The sequence below is a fragment of the Salminus brasiliensis genome, chromosome 9 (assembly GCF_030463535.1).
Source record: "Salminus brasiliensis chromosome 9, fSalBra1.hap2, whole genome shotgun sequence".
In the NCBI taxonomy this organism is placed as follows: domain Eukaryota; kingdom Metazoa; phylum Chordata; class Actinopteri; order Characiformes; family Bryconidae; genus Salminus; species Salminus brasiliensis.
The window spans coordinates 34,452,325-34,469,749 of NC_132886.1; positions in this window are offsets into that span (position 1 = coordinate 34,452,325).

Genomic DNA, 17,425 nt, shown 5'->3' on the forward strand with positions numbered 1-17,425 from the left:
ACCAATTACATGACATTACATGACATTAAAGCCACCTGTCTAATATTATATAGGTCCTCCTTGTGCTGCCAAAAGAGGTTTGACCCATTGGGCATGGACATGGGCATGTAACAACATAATCAATGTTATTCAATGCACCTGTCAATGATTTTAATATTTAGAAACTCTTTTAAAAACTCTTTTTCATAGCCAATCACTGCATTACCACATTGGATGAGATCAATATTTAGAAAATTGTGAGGTGGGAGTGGGTGGAGTTGAAAATTGGGTGGAGAGTGGTAGAATACAGTACACATACCAACAGAGAGACAAAACTTATGACTAATTAATATTTAATACAGGATGTCGGGACTCACAACACTCAGAACTACCATGCTTCTCTTTTTCTTTGTTTTTTTATGCTTTATTTCAGTGTCACACATTTTACTACTCAATATTACATACAATGTCACATGACTTGACTCATGATGTCACGATTGTCTGTCAGCCCTGCGGCGCCGCGCCCCCCCCAGGGGCGGCTTCGGGCCGCGGCCCACAGGCTCCTCGGAACTTTTCAGTCAATGTTGGGTTAATTTCTATGTTCACGTACTTTCTGTTCCTCCCGTGGGTTTTTTCACTAAGGACTTTTATGTTGACAGCGGTCGCAGTAAGGCGCCATGTTTTCTGTTTAGTTCTGATTTGTTTCACCTGAGTGCTGGAGTACAAAGGGAGCAAACGCAGAGGCATCGGCGCCGAGAATTACTTTTGCGATGCCAAGCTGTAAGGTTGGCTTCATGGTCTGGAGACTTCTAGGAAGTTCTACAAGTTCAAATAGTATATGCTCTATCGGAGCGGTTTCTCGTACAGGAGTTCGCTGTCTGGTACACAGGTTGGTCGCCAAGGGGATTTGGCGTCCGGTTCCCTAGCACCTGAGTCGAGTAAGTTTGTCAGCGCCTGACTAGCGCGGTTTGTGATTTGTCCCCTCTCGCTTTGCTCCCGGACGGCTTTCCAGCCTCCAGTTTTTTTCCTGGTTTATCCCCTTTCGGTTTTCACCTGTTTGTTTTCTGTTTCTGTTTATTGGACCCTGTACTTTGCTGCCTCGTTTTGTTTGTGTTTTGTTCTATTTGGTTCGGCCAATAAAGACAGTTTCTCCGCATTGCTCTGTCCCTGCGAGTGTTCCCTTGTCTCGCCTAGCCAGCATGACAGAATTCTCGGCCGACACCCTCCGAACAGCGGGGATGGACGCCTTGGATCACGCTGTTCACGCCCAAGGTCAATTCTTGGGGCAGCAGCAACACACTCTGTTGAGCGTGTCTGAGACTGTGGGCCACCTGGCGCAGCAACACGTGGGCCAGCAGCACCAAGTCACCCAACTAGTGGGTGACGTTCAGGGGCTCACGAATCTGGTAAGGACTTCGTTGGAGCCTGCTAGCTCTCCCCGTCCCGTCTGCACACCCCATAGCGCGTATCCGGTTGGCAAACCGGATACGTACAGTGGCAATCCGGAACTTTGCGAGGGGTTCTTGCTTCAGTGTGAGGTCTTCTTTAAGAACTCCCCGACCGGCACTGACCAGGCGAAGATCGCCTTTATAGTATCCCGGCTCGCAGGGAAGGCTCTGGATTGGGCCACTGCCACCTGGAGGGAGCTCAGCGAAGGATCCCTCTCGGAATACCTTAAACATTTTAAGGCGGTGTTTCTACACCCCCAAGAGGGACTCACCAAGGGTGACCTGCTGCTGCGCATGGAGCAGGGCTCCCAGTCGGCGGCTCAATACGCCCTGGAGTTCCGTACTCTGGCGGCAGGGAGCGGATGGAATCAGCCGGCCCTCTTGGCCCTGTTTCGTAACGGGTTGAACCCCCGTCTGCAGCGGGAGCTGGCCTGTCGGGGCGAGACGTTGGAGCTGGACGACTTCATCGCGCTCGCGATCCGGCTGGACCAGTTCCTAGGTCGCCCTACTCACCTCAGACCCCACGGAGCTGGGGGATCGGTCGCCTGCCCCCAGAAGCAGGCCAGCCAAGGTGCACCAGGGAGTATTGGACTCTCCTGTTCAGCGGGTACGGCGGCCCCCGCCTCACCCAGTACACCAGAGAGTGAGCCCATGGAGGTGGGTCTCGGCCGCTTGGCACCGGAGGAACGTAGTCGTAGGACCAGAGAGGGGCTGTGCTTCTACTGCGGGGAAGCGGGGCATCGTCGCAGAGACTGCCGGAGGAGGATCCTGATGGCTTCTCGCCCTAACACCGATGGGCGTGGGGAGAGGACTCCTCGCGCTAATGCGGTGAGTCTGCCCGTTCCGGGGCTGGTGTCTAGGTTGATCACGTTGCCGGTATTAGTGACCTACCGGTCTCAGTGTGTGTGTGTTGCAGCGTTGATCGACTGCGGCGCGGAGGGGAGCTTCCTGAGGGCCGACATCGTGGAGCGTCTGGGAATCCCGGTGGAGGAACTCCAGAGACCTCTCCGCATCACCGCCCTGGACGGGCAGCCCATGGGTCCTCGCCCCATTACCCATGTGACCGCTGTGGTCCACCTGGCCGCGAGCTTCCTGCACCAGGAGGAGGCCTCACTGCTGGTACTCCCGGCCTCCGAGCATGCTCTGATACTAGGTCTGCCATGGCTTGGTAAACACAACCCTCACATCTCCTGGCCAGACAGGGAGATAGTATCTTGGTCCTCGTATTGCCGTACACACTGCCTCAATCTCGCCCCCCCCTTAGCGTCGGGTCCACCTCGGTGGAGAGCCCTGAACCCGAAACCCTAGTCGTTTTGCCGTCCGAGTATGAGGACCTTGCTGATGTCTTCTCCAAGTCCGGTGCTGCTAAGCTTCCCCCCCACCGCCCGTACGATTGCGCCATCGACCTAGTAGAGGGAGCGGTCTTACCTAAGGCACGGGTTTACCCCCTCACTAGGGAGGAGGAACGGGCGATGGAGGATTATATAGACGAAGCCTTAGCACAGGGGTACATCACGCCGTCTAAGTCTCCCGTAGCGTCAGGGTTTTTTTTCATTCAGAAGAAAGGGGGGGGGTTGAGGCCGTGTATAGACTACCGGGCACTCAACGCTATTACCAGGCGCTTCCCCTATCCCATGCCGTTGGTCCCGTCTGCCCTCGAACAGTTGCGGGGGTCCCGAGTGTTTAGCAAGCTGGATTTGCGCAGCGCGTATAATCTCGTGCGGATCAGGGAGGGTGACGAGTGGAAGACGGCATTTATGACCACCAGGGGGCATTACCAGTATCGGGTCATGCCGTATGGCCTAGCCAACGCCCCCTCCGTCTTCCAGTCATTCATCAATGACGTCCTGAAGGACTACCTCGGACGATTCGTGGTGGTCTTTCTGGACGACATACTGGTGTACTCCCCCGACCTGGTCACCCATGTGCGCCACGTCCGCCTGGTCCTGGCGAGACTCAGGTCCCACCTGCTGTTTGTGAAACTAGAAAAGTGTGTGTTCCACGTGCCGGAGATACCTTTTCTGGGTTACATCATCAGCGAACGGGGGGTTCTTATGGATCAGGCAAAGGTTCAGGCAGTCCGGGACTGGCCGACACCAGGCTCGGTCAAGGAAGTTCAAAGTTTTCTGGGGTTTGCGAACTTCTACTGGAGGTTCATCAGAGACTTCAGTAGTTTGGCAGCGCCCATCACGTCATTGCTAAAGGGAGCCCCGCGGCGCATCACTTGGACGCCCGCCGCGGAGGACTCGTTCCAAGCACTCAAGCGTGCTTTCACGTCGGCCCCGTTGTTACGACACCCCGATCCCCGTAGGCCGTTCGTGGTGGAGGTGGATGCCTCCGGTACAGGGGTGGGGGCCGTCCTGTCACAGAGACAGGAGGTAAGCGACCGCTTACACCCCATTGCGTTCTATTCCAAGAAGCTCACAGGAGCAGAGAGGAACTACGGGGTAGGGGATCGGGAGCTCCTGGCGGTTAAGATGGCACTGTCCGAGTGGCGTCATTGGTTGGAGGGGGCTGCCCACCCATTCCTAGTCCTTACCGACCATAAGAACCTCGAGTATCTCCGGCAGGCTAAGTGTCTGAACCCCCGACAGGCCAGGTGGTCCCTGTTTTTCGCCAGGTTCCAGTTCCACATCACATACAGGCCGGGCTCCCGTAACACTAAGGCGGATGCCCTCTCCCGCATCCACCAAACGGCGGAGGGGGGGGAGGTCGACCCGGTACCCTTGTTACCACCTTCGGTCTCAGTCGCGGCGATACAATGGGACCTAGATACGGAGATAGCCGAGGCACTTTCCCGCACCGTCGTTCCCACAGTGTGCCCCCCAGACAGGGTCTACGTACCGAGCACGTTCCGGGAGAGGCTCGTTGGCTGGGCCCACGCCTCTCCAACGGCCGGCCACCCAGGTGAGACCCGTACTTTCCACCTACTGGCGGCCAAGTACTGGTGGGAGGGGATGCGGGCAGACATTCACCGTATAATTGCTTCATGTAGCACCTGCGCCCTGTGCAAAACCCCCAAGACGCTCCCTTCAGGGAAGCTCATGCCGAATCCGGGGGTTACACGGTGGTGATGACGGTGGTGGATCAATTCTCGAGGGGGGTTAAGTTCATCCCGTTCCCTGCGTTGCCCACAGCAATGCAGGCGGCCCAAGCCCTGGTAGACCATGTCCTCCGGAATAATAAATGTCCTCCTCTGGGAACCGGCTAGTAACGTCCTGGACCCGGCATTGGTCCAGGAGTTTCATGAACGCTATCCGGACAAGCCGGCTCCCAGGCCTCGCGGTCGCCCCAGGAAGCCGCGGGCCCCCGCCCGTGGAGGGCTCTCAGGTCGGCAGGTGTCACGGTCCGTCTCGTCGGACCGAGTGGGCCCGCTCCCGGACGTTCTGGGCTCTCAGGCATCTGGCCGGCGACCGGGGCGTCCCCGTCGGGGGACCCGGCCGGCCGCCTCGGGGGGGGATACTGTCAGCCCTGCGGCGCCGCGCCCCCCCCAGGGGCGGCTTCGGGCCGCGGCCCACAGGCTCCTCGGAACTTTTCAGTCAATGTTGGGTTAATTTCTATGTTCACGTACTTTCTGTTCCTCCCGTGGGTTTTTTCACTAAGGACTTTTATGTTGACAGCGGTCGCAGTAAGGCGCCATGTTTTCTGTTTAGTTCTGATTTGTTTCACCTGAGTGCTGGAGTACAAAGGGAGCAAACGCAGAGGCATCGGCGCTGAGAATTACTCTTGCGATGCCAAGCTGTAAGGTTGGCTTCATGGTCTGGAGACTTCTAGGAAGTTCTACAAGTTCAAATAGTATATGCTCTATCGGAGCGGTTTCTCGTACAGGAGTTCGCTGTCTGGTACACCGGTTGGTCGCCAAGGGGATTTGGCGTCCGGTTCCCTAGCATCTGAGTCGAGTAAGTTCGTCAGCGCCTGACTAGCGCGGTTTGTGATTTGTCCCCTCTCGCTTTGCTCCCGGACGGCTTTCCAGCCTCAGGTGGTTTTTTTTCCTGGTTTATCCCCTTTCGGTTTTCACCTGTTTGTTTTCTGTTTCTGTTTATTGGACCCTGTACTTTGCTGCCTCGTTTAGTTTGTGTTTTGTTCTATTTGGTTCGGCCAATAAAGACGGTTTCTCCGCATTGCTCTGTCCCTGCGAGTGTTCCCTTGTCTCGCCTAGCCAGCATGACATTGTCCATCAAACTTTACAAAACGGAAAAACTCTGCACTCTACTACTGGTTATTTTTTATGAATGTTATATTATGCAATGGAAAGAAGAAATTTAAATTTAAAATCTATTTCCAACATATGTGCTGTTTACATTGTTTCACCTAAAACTGATTCATTACAATTTTTTATCTCTAGCAGCCAGGTAGGCTATAGGATAACTCTTTCATACTGTATTATGTAAATGTTAAAAAATCGTGTTTGTCATCTGCTTGAAACAAGTGATAACCATCTCTCTTAGCTTAGCGAATAGAGAAAGTCATACATATTCAGTTTTTCTTTATTTAACACACAGAGGTGTAATGATGGTAATCTGCCAAAAGAGGGCAGGCTTAATCATTTTCTGAATATACAGTTTTTATATTCAGTGATTTTATAGATAAGCAAAAATCCTGTTTTTCCATTAACAACTTAATCAAACTTGAACAAAGAAATGGATCTCTGCTTAAACAGATATATTCAAAATATCAAAATAATGTTTAATGTCATCCTGAGCATTCCAAGTTTAACATCACATGCAATATATATTAATAACTTCCATGAGTAGAACCTCATACACACTATAATAAAGAAAAGGAAGCATGGCAGCTAAAAGAATTTTAGCATTTTCTTAACAGTGAATTTATAGAACTACATTACTCTGAGCTGCATTTCTCTGTCCTTATAACAGACACACTGACAAATGTAGGAGGAGTTTTTACATGCTTGAAAAGTAGTGCCGAACTCTTTCCTCATTATCTAAACACTGGAGTCACCATGATGTTTCTGTGCTCTCTGGCTGTGTTCATGCTAATATTTGGTAAGTGTCATAAACAAGATCTTTATGTGTGTGGAATGTATTACTGTGTTTCAAAAATGAAGTTTTCTGGTTTTGGTTGTGTGTTGTTATGCATGAGTGTTGCATTAAGTTGTTCATTTCTACAAAGCTGATTTATTTATTTATTTTTACTTCTCCACAGGGAACTGCTATGCACAGTTAGTAACACCACTGAACAAAACACAGGTGCATGCTCTTAAATATGAGACAGTTATTCTCTCCTACAAATATGAGGGCAAAAATGTGCAAACTCTGCAGTGGTATCGTCAGTATCCTGGATCCAGACCAGAGTATTTGCTGATGATATATCCAAGCACCAATGCTGTGAGCAAAGCAAACCCTCCTCTTCCACAATTTAATTCTACAGCGAGTAAAACAGAAGAAAGAGTGCATCTGGTGATCTCCTCCACTGTAGTATCAGACTCTGCTCTGTACTACTGTGCCATGACACCCACAGTGACAGGAAACCCAGTTATACTGTACAAAAACACACTGCATGATCATGAGCTCTTTTTTAAAAAACAAATGGCTAAGAAATAAAAAAAGCAATTCTATCAGGAAGAATCTCAGTACAAATATGACATTATTTGGATTACTTATATTAAACTGGGGTTGGGCCGGTTTAGACTTTTGTTATAAAGGGGTAAATAAATAAATAAATAAACAGGGGTCCCCAAACTTACAGAGGGCACCATTAATGTGTCCTGTTTAAGATAAATAATCTGAATTAAACTAGAAACTGGAGTAGAAATGGCGGAAATGGCAGACGACCAACTTAGAGGTATTTCTGCTGAAAGGACAGGACCTTGCCTGGATGCCTGGACCTTGGAGGCATCACTGTCTCTGCGTTTAGCTTGTTTTTCTGCTTTCTAGCACTTATTTTTTATATCTGTTTAGTCATCTACTGCATTGCACATTTATAAACTGCTTTTAGATTGCGTTTACAGTCCACAGGAAAAGACAAAACAAAAAGCAGAGTAGCAGTTTACCCCTACAACAATGTTTTTTTTGTGCTTTTATCAACTGCAAGCGGTAAGTTTCAAACAATAACAGCACCACATCAGACCTAAAGCTTGGTCTATTTAATATTAGATCATTAACCTCGAAAGCCGTAATTGTAAATGAAATTATATGTGATCAGAAACAAGTTTTTTTCTGCCTCACTGAAACCTGAATTAGACCTGATCAATATATGGCACTAAATGAAGCCACTCCCGCAGGTTATAAATATGTACATAGCCCTAGATCATCAGGCAAAGTAGGTGGAGTATGCATAATCTACCAGAATACACTAGATATTATTCAAAAACACTGTATCACCTTCACTTCTTTTGAGATAATCTACATTAATATATCAAATCCAGACACAAATAAAAATGCTAATTAATTAATATTAACTAATTAATATTTATAGGCCTCCAGGACCCAACTCTTAATCCAGGAAAAATGGAGTGATTTTGCTGCAGACTTGGCAGTGTGCAGCGACAAAGTCATACTAGTAGGAGACTTTAATATTCATTTTGAAAAAGCAGACGATCCATTAACAAAGGCGTTTGTATCGATCTCGAATTTTGACGGCATCACACAAAACGTAACTGGATCCACAAATTACTGTAATCATACCCTAGATTTGGTCCTGACCCTGGCCTTAGCTTACAAACTTTAAATCTACTCATCTGTTTAGTTTAGCTTTTCGTAATAAATGTTTCCTCTTAGATACAGGTTGTAGGTCCATGGGTTCGCAGACACAGGGAATTGTAGTACACTGTGAAGCTGGAGCTGCCGTCTCGCTGCTTGCACGCAATTACTCAGGTTTGTGGACAGTGGAGCAATTGGACGTTAGTGTTTCAGGGAGCTCCCATGTCTGTGTTACCTTCTGGCTCTCTCCTTTTAATTAATTGTTATAGTCAGACCTGCCTGAGTCGTCAGACTGACTTTGATACTGCTCAACATTCTCTGCTCTCTATAAAATCCTCTTAGAACTAACTCTGTCTCTTTACCTTCTCGGAGTAAATGGTCACCCAGCCCGACCTGCTGGAAGATTGCCTGCTGAGGTCCACTCTACCTGCATCAGACCAGCTGCCACCTACCAGCAAAGGCCCCACCCCCACCACCACCCATGCCAGACCAGCAGCACACCCTCCTACCACTGCTACCTGTCTAATGACCATGTTAAAACCTAAATGGACTCTTAAATATCTGCCATTATTAATATTACCACTATTAACTATGATTACTCTGACCATCACTGCCATGACTATATTAAGTTACTACACCATGATTATGAACAGAGCAGTTCAACAGTATAGATGGTTTGGTAACTTTTATCAATAATTTATAAATAGTTCTGACCAAAGGACAATGGGTCCCCCTTGAGTCTTGGTTCCTCCAAAGGTTTCTTCCTCCAGCTCGGAGGGTCCACAGCCTTCAAGTTCAAGGACTCTTAAGTTGACGTTTGGTTCAGGTCATGTTCATTGGTTTAAGCATTCATGTGTTTTTGGTTCAGTGATTGGATTCACTCGAGGCTGGGGTACTTAGGGAGCTCACGCGGACATTCTCAATGCCGAGAATTATCCTTGCTACACCAAGCTGTCTGGTTGGCTTCGCTGGTCCAGAGATTCTAAGTCTGTCTATGGTGTGTCTCTAGAGTTTGCTCTTTGAGAGCCGGTTCCCGTTCAGGAGTAGATCGCTTCATGGTTCGCAGGTTGGTCGCCTTGAGGATTCGGCGGCCAATCCCGTTGTTCTAAGTCACATAAGTTTAGTTGCACCTGAAGAGCGCAGTGTCACGTTTGTTCTGTTCTTCCCGATCTTGCCTGGCTCCCTGGCTACCAACCAGCCTTAGGTGGCCTTCAGGTTTAGCCCATGTTAGTTTGTCACGTTTGTCTTGTTTATCCATTATCCCTTGTTGTTGCTGCGTTCTTGTGTTTTCATCTGTTTTGTTTAATAAATCGTGCATCGCACCACCCCTGCGAGTGTTCGCCCATCATTGTCTAGCCTAGCCAGCATGACAGAACTCCCGTAAGCACCCGATGCAGCAACAGTCGGACACACAGAAGCCAGTCACCCAACTAGTGGGTGACATCCAAGGGCTCACGGAGCCGTTTTTTTCCCTTGCCACATCCCTATTCCGTATCCGATAGAGAGAGATATAGGGGGCACTTTTCATCAAACTAGTTTTGACAGGTCGTCTCGACCAATCAGATCGTGCCACGTCATCAAACCACGCCCCCTGTACGTCCCTCCCTCGACCAATCAAAAGCGTGCATTTTCACTGGAAGTCCTGCCTTCTGGATATCCCGCCTTCCGGAAGTCCCGCCTAATGTATTGTCGTCCAATCGGATAACTGGGGCACTTTTCATCAAACGTATTTGACAGGTCCCTTCCGACAACCGTTATCAATTCTCATATACCAATGCTGTGCCCATGTGTATGTGTGTGCGTAATCATTGTATGTAATAGTGAGCCTAGCCGGGGTCAAAAGTTCCTAGTCCCCAGACCTTCAGTCAGACCCTGATTCATCAAACTTATCTGACAGGTCCCTTCCGACAACTGTTACTCATTTCCACCCCCCAAAACTGTGCCACGTGAGAGAGAGATAGAGAGATAGAGAAAGAGTTGATCAGAGATCGTTGATCAGAGTTGTGTTGTACAGTGGGGCGACGTCGAGAGTGGAAGACACAGCTACCCATTTTACCTTGCATTGCTATGACTGGGGTAATTTCAAGAAGCGCACCGCTGAATTGAACAATTTTATGAAAAACAGACCTAAGGGTACTAGTCCTGTATTTACAATACTCATAACACCCTGGAAACCATCAGGCCAAGCATCGTCATACACTTTTGGCTTACAAGCCTTCAGCGATGAGGACGGATCCAACGCCATATGTCTGTCTACCTTGCACAACCGCAAGCGCTCAGCGAGCGGCGTTTTGCTTGAAAAAAAAGATTACCACGTGACGGTACAGTGGGATGACTGAAAAGAGATATATGAAGATTTTGTCGGAAACGTCGAACGATTGTTTGATGAGCTGGAACGAATCAAAGGTATGGAGAGATTAAAAATGAGACTGAATGATCATTTTGATTCCGACATCAGCTATCCGTTTGTAAAGGTTCACGATCTGGAAATCAATCGTGTGTTTGTGAAAGAGGTTGGGGGCGGAGTCAAAGTTGTGACCCACAACCCAGAACGCAGAGTATAAAGTCAGATCCTTGTACCGGTCATCAAGGAGTCACAAAGATTTTATTTTTCCCTACACGCAGTGACGACGCGGATCTCATCGGCAATGGCTCAAGAACTCTTAAACTTGTATTCCTACGTTCCTAACACTGAAAGCATTTCCTCTGATTTACCTCAGACTGAAGCGATGGTGGAAATCGACGGGTGTGTAAGTTCGGCTGTGCTTTCCATCATCCGTGCTGTGACGGGTGATCTGATGGACAAAATCATTGAAAGTGATATGCGTGAAAACTGCAACGGATGTGTCAATTACAGCACACCTGCTTGTTTGAGCCTGAAGATCTGTACCTACACTTTAACGCTAAAAGGCTGTTGACAAAACTTTTTAGGCCTTGGTTGAAATACACCTTAGCCAGGGCTCTAAAGTTGTGCGGAATCTCGAACGTGCCGACTTTGGAAAAACTCCAAACCGTTGCTGAAACGGTCGTGTGCGAATTACGAGATGAACGTGACTTCAAGACATCTCTGCAAGAGATCAAGGACAAAACTGTAACTGTTTACAACGATGAAGTGAAAGAAGATATTATCGACTATTGGAACTTTCATTGCTCTCTGGACCCCCTTGAACCGTCTCTGACATGGGTATCATCGTCTCTTCCGCCAAATCCTTCTCCAAGAAATGCCTGAGGACCCGGGGTAAATCTCTGCTCCGCAAAATGATTGAACTGAGAGTCGATGATGAAACGTGTCTGAGACAAATATCCGCGGATGACGCTTTATCAAAATTAGACAGAAAAATGGAAGTTGTGCGATCTTCATCCTCGAATTGGAACATTTTAATTTCTGTTGCGGCAAATAGTTCATACCCCTTACACGAATATATGCATCACGTTTTGTCTCATATGTTTGAAATATCGACCGAATATAACTCCGGTCACTTACTATGTATCTTTACCTATGTAACCGATGTGTGTGTTTTGAAAATGATAAACAAGGAAAATGTGGATGTTGAAAAAACAATTGACTCTTTGTTGTCTTTTTTAACGGAACATAATGTAAATATCTTTCATATTGCAAGACTTTTGTAAGAATAAATGTTGATTACACAATTGTTTTTGACCATTATTGCAGAGACACAGCGATATGTCCGAGAGGTTGTTGAAGAATATATATTATAATCCCTCAAATCCAGGGTCTTACGGAGGGGTTGAGAGTTTACAAAGAGCCGTCGTTGAGAAACTAGGTAAAAGGGCAAACGACAACGATGTTAAAAAATGGTTAGCGGCTCAGGATGCATATACTCTTCACAAACCCATTTCTGTGAAATTTAAAAGAAACAGAGTTTTTGTGAAAAATGTTGATGAACAATGGCAAGCCGATTTAGTGGATATGACGGATGTGTCGGATAGTAACGACGGTATGAAATTTATGTTGACGTGTATCGATATTTTATCTAAATATGCTTGGGTACGCGTATTACGAAACAAGACCGGAGCTGAGGTAAACAAAGCTTTTGATTCCATTCTAAAGGAAGGGCGAGTTCCGAGAAAACTACAAACCGATCAAGGAAAGGAATTTTTTAACAAAAACTTTCGAGGCTTAATGAAAAAGCACAACATTACTTACTTTGCTACGGGTACAGGACTGAAAGCTTCCGTCTGCGAGCGGTTTAACAAGACACTCAGGAATAAAATGTGGAAATATTTTACGGCCTTTAATACGAGAAAATACTCTGATGTTGTTCAGGATTTGGTTGACGCCTACAACCACAACTACCACAGCAGTATAAAAATGAAACCCGCAGAGGTCAATGAAACAAACTCGTTCAAAGTATTTAAAACCTTGTACGGGTTGTTTCCTTCAAGAGCAAAGAAACTACGGTTTAAGTTTAAGGTCGGTGACGTTGTTAGGATTTCACGTTTAAAAAGTCGGTTACGAGCAAAACTACACGGATGAATATTTCACAATTTCCGAACAGATACCGAGAGAGCCTCCGGTATACAAACTGCAAGACGCAGATGGTGAAAAGATAGAGAGTACGTTTTATGAACAAGAACTGCAAAAGATTATAGTAGGAAAAGATAAATCATTTAAAATAGAAAAAATATTGGATGAAAAGGTACAAAATGGTAAAAAGATGTGTTTAGTGAAATGGGTAGGGTGGCCCGATAAATTTAACTCTTGAATTCCGTCCAAGGACATTGTCAAAGTTTAAATCGTTGAGACAATATCCGAATGAAAATCATAATCGGTGCACCATGGAAGAGAGTGGGTTCTTTGTGACTCTACCGAGCAACTCATCCCTCAACGTTTATCCTAACAATAAGATTTCGAATTACACTACTAAATTTGCTAAACCCATCGAGTTGGTTGGCGATTGGGAGGTGGCACTTACAGAAGTGCAATATCCCCATACATGGTACTCTTTGAGAAATTGGGAAAGTCTATTTTTTGTACGTTATGACAACGGCGTTACCATAGATTATCATACCTGTCAAATGAGCCAGGGGTATTACCGTGACCTGGAAGAATTGGTTAATGAAATGAACAGGGTTTTAAAACTTTTAGGCCTTGAGTTAAGAATTAAATACAACCCCCAGACCAACAAAATCAGTTTGGACACAAAGAAGCCCTATTCCCTAAGTACATATGGAAAACTGGCGCATGTGCTGGGTCTGGAAGAAAAAAAAGAACTCACGCGTGAAAACCCAGAGGCTCCCTATCCTTCCGACATTTACGGGGGATTTTACACAATGTTTGTGTATACAGATATTATTCATTATCAAAGAGTAGGGGATAGTTTTGTACCTTTGTTGAGGTGCGTACATATAAGCGGTAAAAACAACAAAATTGTCACATTAACCTACAACAAGCCACACTACGTACGTGTGAGTAAGAATCTGATAAGTGATATAATCATCGAAGTCAAAACTGACCAAGATCTGCATGTTCCTTTTCTCTACGGGAAATTTGTGGCTAAACTTCACTTTAAACCCGCAAAACATTCTTTTCGTGATTAAACGATGATTCGCCCAAGGTACGCGGACCCTCAGGTCTACGTGGACTACTATCAGCAGCAAGGTCTACCGGGGTATCACGGGAGTCCGACCATGTATGGGTCGGGGTTAGGCGGAATCTTTAAAGCGCTTTTTAGGATGGCCGTTCCTATTATAAAAAGGGGATTCACTATCGCAAAACCTCATTTAAAATCCGCAGCAAAAGGTATCGTAAGCGATGTGGTGAGTAACATCGTCACAAACAGAACTGAAAAACAGGAGGGATCAGGACTCACTACGATAGCCTACAAAAACGCTAGGTGGCCTCCTGGAAGGAGGTACGTCATTCCGAATAAAAATCGCAAGATCACGCAAGGTAAAGTCAGAGTAAAAAAGACCAAACGAAGAGGAAACAAGCGTTCTACCTCATCATCATCATCATCATCATCCGTCAAACAGAGAAAGGTGAACATTTTTTAAAGCCATGGCTTTCCTGCACAGTCTATCGTCAGAATGCACCAAGTCGGAATTAAATATTTTTACGCTACCGTACACCCAAACGAGCATTGAAAAGTATGTTTACATCGAAATACCACCGCTTTCAGCCGTAACGGATAATGGACCCTTGGAGTTTTTCGTGGCGGGCAATGGTGAAGACTATCTAGACTTGAACAACACTTTTTTACATCTCCGGTGTAAAATCACAAACACAGACGGCACCGATATAGCTAACAATGCTAAGGTCGGAGTTGTGAACTATCCCATTGCGTCTCTCTTTTCTCAAGTAAACGTTATGCTGGGAGATCGTCAGTCGAGTAATACGTACCCCTACAGAGCAATTATGGAATTGATTTTAAATGTTAGCAAATCTGCTTTGGAAACGCAATATTCCGCAGGGCTATTTTACAAAGACACCGCCGGACAAATGGATGTGACGGACCCGCAAGGCCGTAACAACGGACTCAGAAACAGAGCCCTTTTTAGCTCCGATATATATCGGTTATATTCACTCCGATATATTTTTTCAGGATAAACTGTTACTGAACGGTGTTGATTTAAAAATTAAAATGGTTCGAAGTAAAGATGAATTTTGTCTCATGAAAGAAGGAATCAGGGATTACAATCTTAAATTACTTTCGGCGTCTCTGTTTGTAAAAAAAGTAACGGTGTCTCCGGCTGTAAAGTTGGGACACGCTCAGGCGTTGCTCAACTCCACAGCCAAATACCCGATCGAAAGAGTAAGCATGAAGACCTTCAGTCTACCGGCAGGGAGTCGCATATGCACACAAGAGAATCTATTCCTGGGACCTCTCCCTAAAACCGTCATTTTCGGAATGGTTGACAACGACACTTTCAGCGGAGTGACGGATAAGAACCCCTTCCATTTTAAACATTACAATACAGAGTTTGTCGCTCTTTACGTTGACGGAACACAGTATCCGGCAAAACCGTTTCAGCCTAATTTTGAATCAGGAAACGTCGTTCGTGAATTTCATTCGTTAATTTTAGCGTCCGGAAAACATCTTAAGGATCAAGGATTGTCGATAAACAGACAAGATTATGCGCAAGGCTACACCCTGATCGCGTTCAATCTGAGTCCCGATGATGACTGCGGACAACATCTATCGTTAATAAAGTCTGGAAATATGAGACTGGAGCTAAGATTTCGAAACCCTCTTCCGAGAACCGTAAACCTAATCGTTTATGCCAGTTTTGATTAGATTCTGGAAATCAATAATCGGCGAAACATTCTTATCGATTATCAGTAAACATGGATACCGGAGAACTTTTGGATGTGATGAGAAGTTGCCCCGCTGTAAAAAAGATATTCAGAGGCGTCTTTGCCTGTGATGAACTACCCGAGAACGCAGTGACACAATTTCCTGCGCTTTTCATTGTAAACACTCACCCGAGTTACATGCCAGGGGAACACTGGCTGGGTTTAAGCCTAAATGAATTTTTTGACTCATACGGAAACCCACCGACTTATGAACTCTTTCCTAAATCTATTTATTCATTTTTAAAAAAGAACTGCTTTAAAATAAGTCACAACTCAAAGCAAGTTCAAATGTTTGAATCGGTTTGTTGCAGACAACACTGCATATTCTTTTTATGTCACAGAGCTAAAGGATATTCGTTTAATCATATTATGTCTATGTATACCGGTGATTTGAAAAGAAACGATAACACAGTTGTATCTTTCGTCAAACAAATGTATCCTAGAGTAAATAAAACTTGTGTCATGAAATGTGTTCAATGCGTTGACTGCGGTGAATAATTTAGAATGTAATGCATAGTGAAATAACAACGCAGGATACGAGAAAAAAAAATGTATGCACCGTTTATTCAAATAAAGAACAACTTACAAGATTATACAACTTTACATCGTCTCATCATTTATTTATATCAACACGACAATACACATCATTAAAAATTTAACCAGCTTGACGAAGTAAAACTGGGGGATTTAAAAACAGGTTCAAGGGTACCGTGACTAGATGAGTCAGAATCGCTTCTTTTATGATCCGAGCTGTTTGAAACTACCTGAGAATACAATGACTTGTTTTTCTTTACGTCGGATATTTTACGCCGAACACCCGTGTTAGAAATGGTTGATAAGGGAATGTTTAAGTCGGCTACGGTTTGTAGCATTTCGGACCATCCTAGGGGTCTCCGGTCATCGGATATTTTTAGAGGCATCGTGAGATTTTTAAAGTCCAACATGTGTGATCCTTTGATCGCTTTCACTTTTAAAATAAACTCTCCATCGTCGTTCCATGAAGCAACGCCGCTAGACTTTGATATTTTCTCCATGATGTAGGAAGCATTTTTTCTGGTTCTGGACGGAACATTATCAATGACCTCTTTTACAATTTCATCTTCGGTCAAACTACCGTCCTCTTCCAAACCGGTAACCGTTTTATTTTGAGATTCAAGGGGAAGCGAAAGCGTTAGTTGAGCAGTTTCTTCATCCCCTCTTTTGACTAGGTTTAGAAATCTTTGCAAGGTTACGGCGTAAAGTTTTGCCTTTTCATAAGAATTCAAGTCGGTCCTAGTTGAATATGACGCATCTCTTCATCTATATCATTTTCTACAGTCTTTCTAACATTTTCTTGACCGCTCAAGTTTTTAAGTTTTTCAAGTTGGTGGTGAGGTACCAAATACATTTTTTCGGCAGTTTCCATGTTATTTCTGATGCGATGCTATTAAACTACTGATGAAGGGTACCGCAACGCTTAACAAAGGTAAAAGAACCCCCCCGGTTTGTTTAATAGACTTTCTTTTAGCTTCCACAGACGTTCGTTTATCAGCAAAAAGTTTAATTGATTTTTTCCGTTTTTTCAATTGCCGATACTGATGAGTCGTTAAAGGAATGCGTCCTCTCAGTAGATTTAGAGCTATTTCGCAGATGGCGAGTATGAGATCCTCAGGGGCGTTACATAATATAAGCTTCCTTTCTCGAGGAGTAGCTTGATATAGAGCCCTTAACACGTGTAAATTTCTCTTGAGTCGAGCGGATGTCATTTCAGTTTTTGTTTAGTTTTTTTCTGTACATACACTACCGGATTCTCCCAGGAAAACAGTCCTGACCTGAGACGAAGTTCTTCTGGCGTCGACGCTTTCAAGTCTACAAATAAATATCCGTACGGCCTAGCGGTAGCGTCCTGGAAACTTTCTAAAAAGTACTTGCTGTTACCCGGATACATTTGACGCGCCAGCACGCTAATCTGTAACTTGTCTCTAGGATTTTTAAAAAGAACCATGTAGTTGGTGTTTAGGTTGATGGTTCTGCTGCTT